The 8,897-nt window shown below is 34.8% G+C and overlaps 1 pseudogene; it reads left to right on the forward strand.

Annotated features, from left to right (window-relative positions):
- Positions 1–7,236: 7,236 nt before the first annotated feature.
- Positions 7,237–8,033, forward strand: LOC140498487 (adenylate kinase isoenzyme 6-like; annotated as a pseudogene).
- The last annotated feature ends 864 nt before the right edge of the window (positions 8,034–8,897 follow it).

Raw genomic sequence — 8,897 nt, forward strand, 5'->3', positions numbered from 1 at the left:
GTTGTTTTCTCTAAGACTGGAAACAATCTCTTGGCTGTTTGTCTTACCCCTCATTCTACGCTATTGATGACACTCTGTTCTGGGATTTTCATTATTCCTTTAACTTCCATAATAATGATTGGTCTTGGTTCCCCTCCTATTTGTCTTATTACTTATTGGATCATCAACATCCATCTCCAGTTCATTAACCATTGCCCCAATTCTCTCTTGAATTTTCTCTTCTCTGAATTTAATCTCTCTGGATTATTTTATCAGTTCCAATGTGTTCAGTTATCATCTTTATGCAAATTACTCCTAAAGATATGGATGTATCCACACATACTTGCACACACAAGCACACATATATACACATATGTTGGGGTCATATATACATATGTGCATTTATACATATATATTAAATTATAATCTATGCAGATTGCTCCCAAATATATGTATACACACATATATCTCTGTACACACACACACACACACACACACACACACACACACATGCACATCTAGCCCTAATTTCTCTTTTGAATTTCAGTACTCTATTTCCAAAGTGCTTGCTGGACATCTTTGTTTTGATATCTTATTCACATCTCCAGCTCCCATATGCAAAATCTATACACGACTCCCCAAATCTATACAGATGTACATACATACACATCTATACACACATATACCTATGTATATATGTGTATTTGGAAGTTATTTACATAGAAATGTCAACTGAACACATTCAAAGATGTGTGTGTTACATATGTGCATATACATATCTGTGTGTGTGTGCATGTGCGTGAGTATAATTTCTGTTTTGAATTTCAGTACCTACCTCCACACTACTTGCTGGACATCTTTACTTGGATGGTCTCACTGACATTTTAAACTTCAGTACTGCAGATCCAATGGGCCTATGATCTTATTGGTGTCCCACTGAAATAGATCCCAGCCTATTCATGTCTGTTAATGCTATGTAACCCTTGTTCATGTCTTTCCACAAATTTATAAGGGAGGATGCTGGCAGATCTTTGCCATGACTCCTTGATGTGATAAGAACATGGTCATCCCTGACTCTGCTACATGACTGACCTGTTTTCTTTTGGGATATTTTCATCTCTTAGCTCCACTTTATTTGTATAAGTCTTTGGTTGTAAGATGCTACAACCTGCTCGCTCCTTCCACGTGCTTCCCCGCTGCCTCTTCAGCTATTCTCAATTTCAATTCATCAAAGACCGTAGTGTTCCATGGATCACAGTCATTAAACATCCCTGGAAGAACATTTCTGTTCAAAAGATGTATTTGTTTTACTTAACTATGTATATTTGTTATAAGAGTTTTGTTTTTCTTTTTCTTCTTTTACGAGTGAGAGGACATATGAGGCAGAGAAAATATATGCTTATTTGAAAAAAATACATAATCTAATTTGAACAAATAAAAAATTGGTTATTTGTTTTAAAGAGGAGGATGGGGTCATCAAAAGACCTTTGCAGTTTCTCAAAGACAGATTAACTCTCCCTCTCTCTGCTTCTCCTTCTGTTCTTTGCCATGTCTGTGCAAGATGTCACACTGCTGGAAAAGTCTATGGATTGTCTATCTAATTGCATATCCTAGACAGGACAATAGACATTATTTATTCAATCAGCTTTTCCTGTGTTGAAAACTGAGCCAAGTGTTTGAGCAATCATGGAACTCCTTCATTAGGCTCTGTAATATGACTTGATGTGATTAGCACAATGTCATCTGCAAGCAGAAGCATCTGGAGAACCTCACCATCTTTGGGAATCCCTCTTTAATGGGGACTGCTTTGGCTCACCTCTACAATAGTGAAGGCCATCTTTGGGGAAAATACTCTCTGTTTTTTACCTCACTTAGTTTTAATAACCAGAATGTCATTGAACAAAGTTATCTCTTTAGATATGGCATTAAAGGAATATTGCAGAATTTTTGGCTTTGTGCATGGGAGACTGTTTGCTTGTCAAAAGCCTTAAGGTCACATTTTGCTGTACTGTATCAAATACTATTTTATAATCCATAAACATTAAGCACAGTGGAATTGAATTCTCTATATTTTCCAGCAAATTGTGTGATAGTAAAAAATGTGGTGTGCTATAGAGTATTCCTTGTCAAAGCCTTCCTATTCCGTACTAATAACTGCTTGAGTATGCCCTTAATAGATGTGCAAATTATTGTCATTAAAAATTTATATATTATATTCAATATATTCATAGCAGAAATCACTAGATTTCCTTTCTTCTAAACTTCTGGATTTCTGCTGAGGTATCATCATCCCTCTCTCTGATTTGTAGCCCTGGTTTGTAATTTCAAAGTTATTTTTAACACCTCCCTCATCTTTACCTCTTCTATCCAATCCTTTGTCAAATCTCACCAAGCAATTATTTGCAGCAGAACAGGTGCCAATCTGCGCTGGTAGTAGAAATTTCTTCACTAGGGGTTTCCTATGGCCATGAAATCACAAGTCTGGTTCATGTATATTCAGTAATGAAATGGAGACAAAATCAACAAAATGTTTTCAGAATATATTGACCAGGAGAATCTCTGAACTTTCGTGGATAAGAATGGTAAACAGTAATTATCTACAAGTGGATCCTTCTGAAGTACATAAAACAACCTTTTCTTTTAAAGTTTAACATTTTATCCTTAAAAAATATTGTTTTAAATGTTATTATGTTCAGCAACCCCTTTCTCAATGAGATATTCATACTGAGGCTGGACTGGAATGAATTGGGTTGAATTAAAGTTTACCTTGACTTTCATAAATTTAGAGAGATACTAAAGTAATAAGCTTTTTACTGTAGTTTTTTTCACACAATGGAAATTCTCTTGGCTATTACAGATCAGTGACCAATTTCTAAAACTCAGAGTGGAGTTTAGCCATTTAAGCCTTTTTTCTACTTCCTGTTGGCACTATTACTTGATCATCATTGAGAGGCATCGTAGTAGAATGGATAGGACACTGGATTTAGAGTCAGAATGGCCTGGGTTTGGATCCCTTCTTGGCTACTTACTAAGCATGTGATCCAGGGCAAGTCATCAAAATTAAAGTGTCAGTTTCATAGATCTGTAATAGCTCTCTCCTATCTGACTTTGAAATCACTACCTTAGAAAAGGTAGCCTTGAGAGAAATATGTTTTATAAACCCTTTAGGAAACTGAACTTGGTCATTTTCCTAATTATTGTGATCAATTGTTAATTGATCATATTATTAATCAATCATCTTATTGATCAATTATTAAATAATCAATTATTAATATAAAATAATATAAATGTAAAATAATGTATATTAAGCCTTAATAAGAGGAACTGACAACCATTCAATTCAGATCAACTAACATTTCTTAGGCACCTACTTAGGCTCATCATAGGAGACACCAAGATAAAATGGAATAGTTCCTTTAAGGAGCTTGCATCCTCTGGGCAAATAGAATAGGCTGAGAGATATTGTAATTTCAGGTGACTTGAGGAGGGAGAGATCATTAACTGGTAGATCGAGGAAGGCTTCTTCGAGGAGGTGGCACTTATATTGACTTAGATAAGGATTCTGAGAGATGGAAAAGAAGACGAGACAGTCCAGGACAGGCAACTGTCTGTGCACGTACTCTAAGATACGAGATGGAATGTTGACATCAGGCAATAAATAACTTTTAGGTAAATTTGACTGAAACATCAAGTACATGAAAGTAAGTAATTGAGACATTTAGAAAGATAAATTGGAGCCAGATCATGTTAGTCTGAGGTTATATTTCATCCCAAGTGCATCAGGGAGCCATTGTGGCCTTTTGCGCAAGAGAGTGAAATAGTCAGATCTGTGCCTCAGGAAGACTGCTGAGAATGCCTGAGATTTTTCAAGCTAAGCTTTAAATATAGCTCACATTTCAGATATCTAAGGTAAAAAATTTAGCTCATTTAATTAGATGTCATGGAATTAAGGTATTGACCTGTTAGAAAATGAAAGGTGTCTTCCTACTACTTTGTGCAGCAGTAATTTAAGGAGTAATTGTTTGTGCTACCAATATTAAAAGGTCTTAGAGATTGGGAAAACTGTGAGTAAATGGGAATTTCTTAAACTTGTAGAATAGTTCTTGCCTGGTAGTTTAGAATGACCATGAGAGCTATGGCTCTTTGAGGTCCAGAGTGGTGAAGTAATTTGTCCGAGGTCACATAGGTCATAAGATTGTAGATTTAGAGCTGGGACACACTTTAGACATTATTTATCCAACCTTTTCACTGTCCAGGAGAAGAAACTGGGGCCCTGAGAGGTAACATGTCCTTGTCCAAGGTCACATAGCTAGCAAGCAGTCAGGATTCAAACTCAGATTCCTTTGACTCCAAAGCGAGAGCTCTTTCCGTTGTCTCACATTGCCTTAGGTCCTAGGTAGTAAAAGCCAGGCTGAGTGAAGAAGGGAAGTTAACAGAATACTGGTTACAAACTGTACTTACTTTCCAACCTTTCCCAGTGTACTGCCTTGCTAAAAGTCAAGGTAATGAAATGTCAATCTCTGAAGCTGATGACTTCCTTCTATATAATGAGCTAAATTTACACCTATAAAAGCAATAGCTGGCAGTACTAGCTGTGTCTCTGAGTCAATTAACTAACCCCTCTGAGGGTCTATGCTTCATCAATAAAATGGTCGGTTTTATAGTTTATATGCCTGAAGACAAAGAATTTGAATCAGACTGTTCCTTGTAATTTCTTCAGGGGGCAGAGATCCTATCTGTTAAGAAAGTCACGTATATAACAACGTATTACTTCTGGTAATGCTTATCTATTATCCTAAGGTTTAGTTTGTTGAATCAGTCATAACACTGAGAATTTTAGTGGATTATTATTTATTTATCTAAATTTATATTTACTTATTTATTAACATTCTTTTCTTGTTAGATTTTGAGTTCTAAATTCTCTCCTTCCCTCCTATTCCCTCCCACATCTATTGGGAAAGGAAGTAGAATGATAGCCATTATAAATGTGAAGTCATGCGAAACAAATTTCCATATTAGTCATATTTTTTAAAAAGTAAGAAAATCGTACTTCAATTTGCACTCTCTCTGCAGGTAGATAGAAATTTTTCATCATGAGTCCTTTGGAATTGTCTTGGATCATTTTATTGATCATATAGCTAAGTCTTTACAGTTGATTATCATTACAGCATTATGGTGATCATATACAATGATTCCTGAAAATTCAATATATGTTAACTCTGTAGTGAAAGAAAAGCAAATATAAGCTAAGGCTAAATTAAAAGTGCTTGGAAGGAGGAAGGTAATATTCAAAGGCTATGTTTGGCAGCATATGGTGGACACTTAAATGTTTTTTGATTGATCAAATGTCTTAAAGACAGAACTTAATAAATGCTTGTTGGAAGAATTAATTGGTGTAATCTTAATTTTCCCCCCTTTTTATTATTATGAGCTTGGAATAGTTGAACAAATGTGAACATTTTCTCATACAAAAAACAGAATTTCCACTGTGCACAGTACAATTTTTTAATGTATATTTCATTCAACCTATCCATTGTCGTGAAAAGTATCTCAAAGCTTTTGCAATTTGCTTATTATAAGGCAGCAGGACATGGAGAACAAAGAGCTGGTCTTAGAATTAGCAAGACCTGAGTTCAAATTATGCCTCAGACACATGCTAACTGAATAATCATGAGCAAGTCTTCTTGGTGCTGTAGGCAACTCTATAAGACTAGCTGCTTCCCTACATTGGAAGAGGGAATTTCCTCTTCTGGTAACTGTCTATAGTACCAGTGAAATCATAGGTCTAGACCCTATTCTTTTGACATTTTATATATGGATTAAATATCCATTTGTAGTTTATTATGGTATAGCATGTAAGATGCTAGTCTAAACTTAATTTTTGTCAGAATTCTTCTCTTCCTCCCAGCAATCTTTGTCATATTATATACTATATAATACTAGCTATTCTTTGGTTTATTGAATACTATAGTTTAATATTTCTGTACATTATGTGCCTAATTTTGTGCACAGTTCATATTTTCTATTTTTAGTTAGTATCAAGTAGTTTTTTAATTAAAACTTAAATATATAAGAAAATAAAAATAAACATTATAAACATATATTAAAATTTAAATATAAAATGAGAAAAGAAAAAAACCATGTTACATGCACAGCAGAACATAAGAGAGGATTCAAAATATATAGCAATGTTTCCATTTCAAGAAAGCCTATGTATAAAATACTATGCACTGTATTGAGAGCTGCCCATCTTTTCTTTTCTTCTTTTAGGTTTTCTTTTGTTTTCAGCTGTACACTTTCTACTTTGTTCTTTTTTCTCCCTTCTTTCCCCCTGTTCCCCAGGCTACAATTAAGCATCTCTATATTTATACATAGATAGATATATACATGTATTCATATATACACATACATACATACATACATATATAAACACATGCTTTCCCTAACAGATTCTACTCCTAATTTTTGTTTTTATATTTGTGTATATTTCTTATTTCCTATCCATCCTGACTCCTCTACTTCTACTTGTTCTCTTGCCCTCCTATTACTTAACCTACCCTCCCTGCAACCATTCCTTCCTTATCCACTCCCTGCTCCCTACCCCACCTAGTATTTAATTTCTTTCTAAATTTAGAAGACTTTTATACTCTTCTAGATATATATACGTATTGTTCCCTTCTTAAATCCATTCCTAATGAGAGAAAGTTTCCAGAACTACCAAACTTCCTTCCCTATCTAATTCTCTGTATCAGTTCTTCCTCTTGCACCCCATTTGTATAAGATAATTACTCTTTTTAGCTGTCTTTTTTTTTCATTCAGAATAATACTTAGATTTACTGGGTATAATATTTTCAACCAGAAGCCTAGCTCTTTTGTTCTTTGATATATAGTATTCTAAGATCTGTGGCCTTTAAGTGTTACCACTGCTATATTTTGTGTAATTATAGCTGTGGCACCACCATATGGAAATTGTTTTTTCTTGTTGTTCATAATATTTTATCCTTGACCTGAGGGTTTCTGAGTTTGACTATAATATTTCTGTGGGTTTTCCTCATAAGTCTCTTTCAGGTGGATTTTCAGGTGGATTGGTGTATTTTTTCCTATTTCTACATTCCTTATAATTTCATTGGCTTCCCCTTGCACAATTCTGATTTTCAAGGAGTCATTTTCTTCCTTAAGATTCTCCTTTTTAGACCTCTGCCTGCTGCTCCCTGGTGGAGAATAGGTGACCAGAGCAGAGCCAGTACCACTGCGACCATGGGGCTGCCCAGTATCCTGCCCATGGGTACCCCAGGGGTTGGAATGTTCACACTAGGTAAAGAACTGGCATCAAGAATAGGACTGATATGTGTTAATGTAGGAGATTTAGTACAAGGACAGTTATATGACAGCTTTGATGAAGAATAGGAATGTCTCATTTTGGATGAAGACAGAGCAGTTAATGAGTTAGAAAATAAATTGAAAGAAAGTGGAGTTATTGTCGATTACCATGGTTGTGTGCTCATCCTTCACTGCCAAAGAAGACCATGCCATCAGAGAAATGATGACATGCCTTGCACTTGACTTTGTTTTGAGTGAGGGAGGGCTGTGCAAGTCACTAGCTTCACTTCTCCTCCAGAGCCATGTGAATCCAGTGACCAGACATTCATCAGGATGACTGGAGATGACCCAGGATGAGGCAATTGGGGTTAAGTGACTTGCCCAAGGTCACACAGGTAGTGTCAAGTGTCTGAAGTGAGATTTGAACTCAGGTCCTCCTGACTTACTGGTGCTTTATCCACTGTACCACCTGTGATTTCTTCCCTGAATGATGGCTTCATATTGTTTTTGTGCTTCAAACAGATAATTCTGTATTATATACAAGACTTGAAAAGAGGAGATACAGTGTAAAGAAACTGCAGGACAATATTCAGTGTGAAATTTTCCACATTCTTTATGAAGAAGCCATGGTCTCCTACAACCATGAAATAGTACACAATGTACCAGAAGAGCTAGGGAATAATTTAGATCAGATAACAAAATGGATTGAGCAGTGGATAAAAGATAGTAATTGAACCTTGAGGACTTGCAAGGTTTGAACTTTCAAGGTTTTTCCATATGATGCTCAAAGATTTTCTTGATAATTTCTCCTTCTCCATGCAGTAAAAATTAAGGCAATGTACACTAAATTTTAGTCTCCAGGATTATGTTGTAGAAGTAGTAGGTGGACAATATACAATTTGAGTTATGACTAATTTTCTTTTCTCCATGAGAAAACTGAAAACCCCCAAATACAATGAATAAGATATTAAGGACTTTTAAAGTTTAGGAATATTCAGCATTCTCATTTATTTTGGTTAACTGTTAAAGGATAAGCAAATTTGAGAAAATAGTTGGAAATCTTTAATACTTGACATGAAAAAGAAAATGAAGGCTAAGAAGAACTGCTGACGAATAAATAAAAGAGTCTAAGGATAAAGCTATAAACATTACATTAAATGTTCTATTGGTGGTGGATTGTTGTTTTTTTTTTAATCTTGGAAGTTGGTTATAAATTAGGATAGTCATAAAATAAATGATGAGATCTTAGAGAAAATAACATTGTTTTTAGTACGAGTTCACTGAGCTCTTTTGCCTATAAAATCACTGCTGATCCTAGCACTTATAATTGTGTCTGCAGAAGAGTAAGCCCATCAACTTTTCCACATATAGAAGGGTAATGGCAAAGTTTTCTGTGCAGCCATGAAGACTGTAAATATTTATTGGTTGACTAATTTCTTTTTTTATTTTTATTTATTTTAAATTTTATTTTTCATTTTTAACACAGTTTATAACAGATAAAATAATTCAAACTTTTGGTCAGGTGATACTTCTTTTTAAAGCATTTACAATATGGACCACAATAGAATTTTTTTTTAAACATTGACAAACTGAGACAC

Source organism: Notamacropus eugenii, chromosome 4 (assembly GCF_028372415.1).
Source record: "Notamacropus eugenii isolate mMacEug1 chromosome 4, mMacEug1.pri_v2, whole genome shotgun sequence".
In the NCBI taxonomy this organism is placed as follows: domain Eukaryota; kingdom Metazoa; phylum Chordata; class Mammalia; order Diprotodontia; family Macropodidae; genus Notamacropus; species Notamacropus eugenii.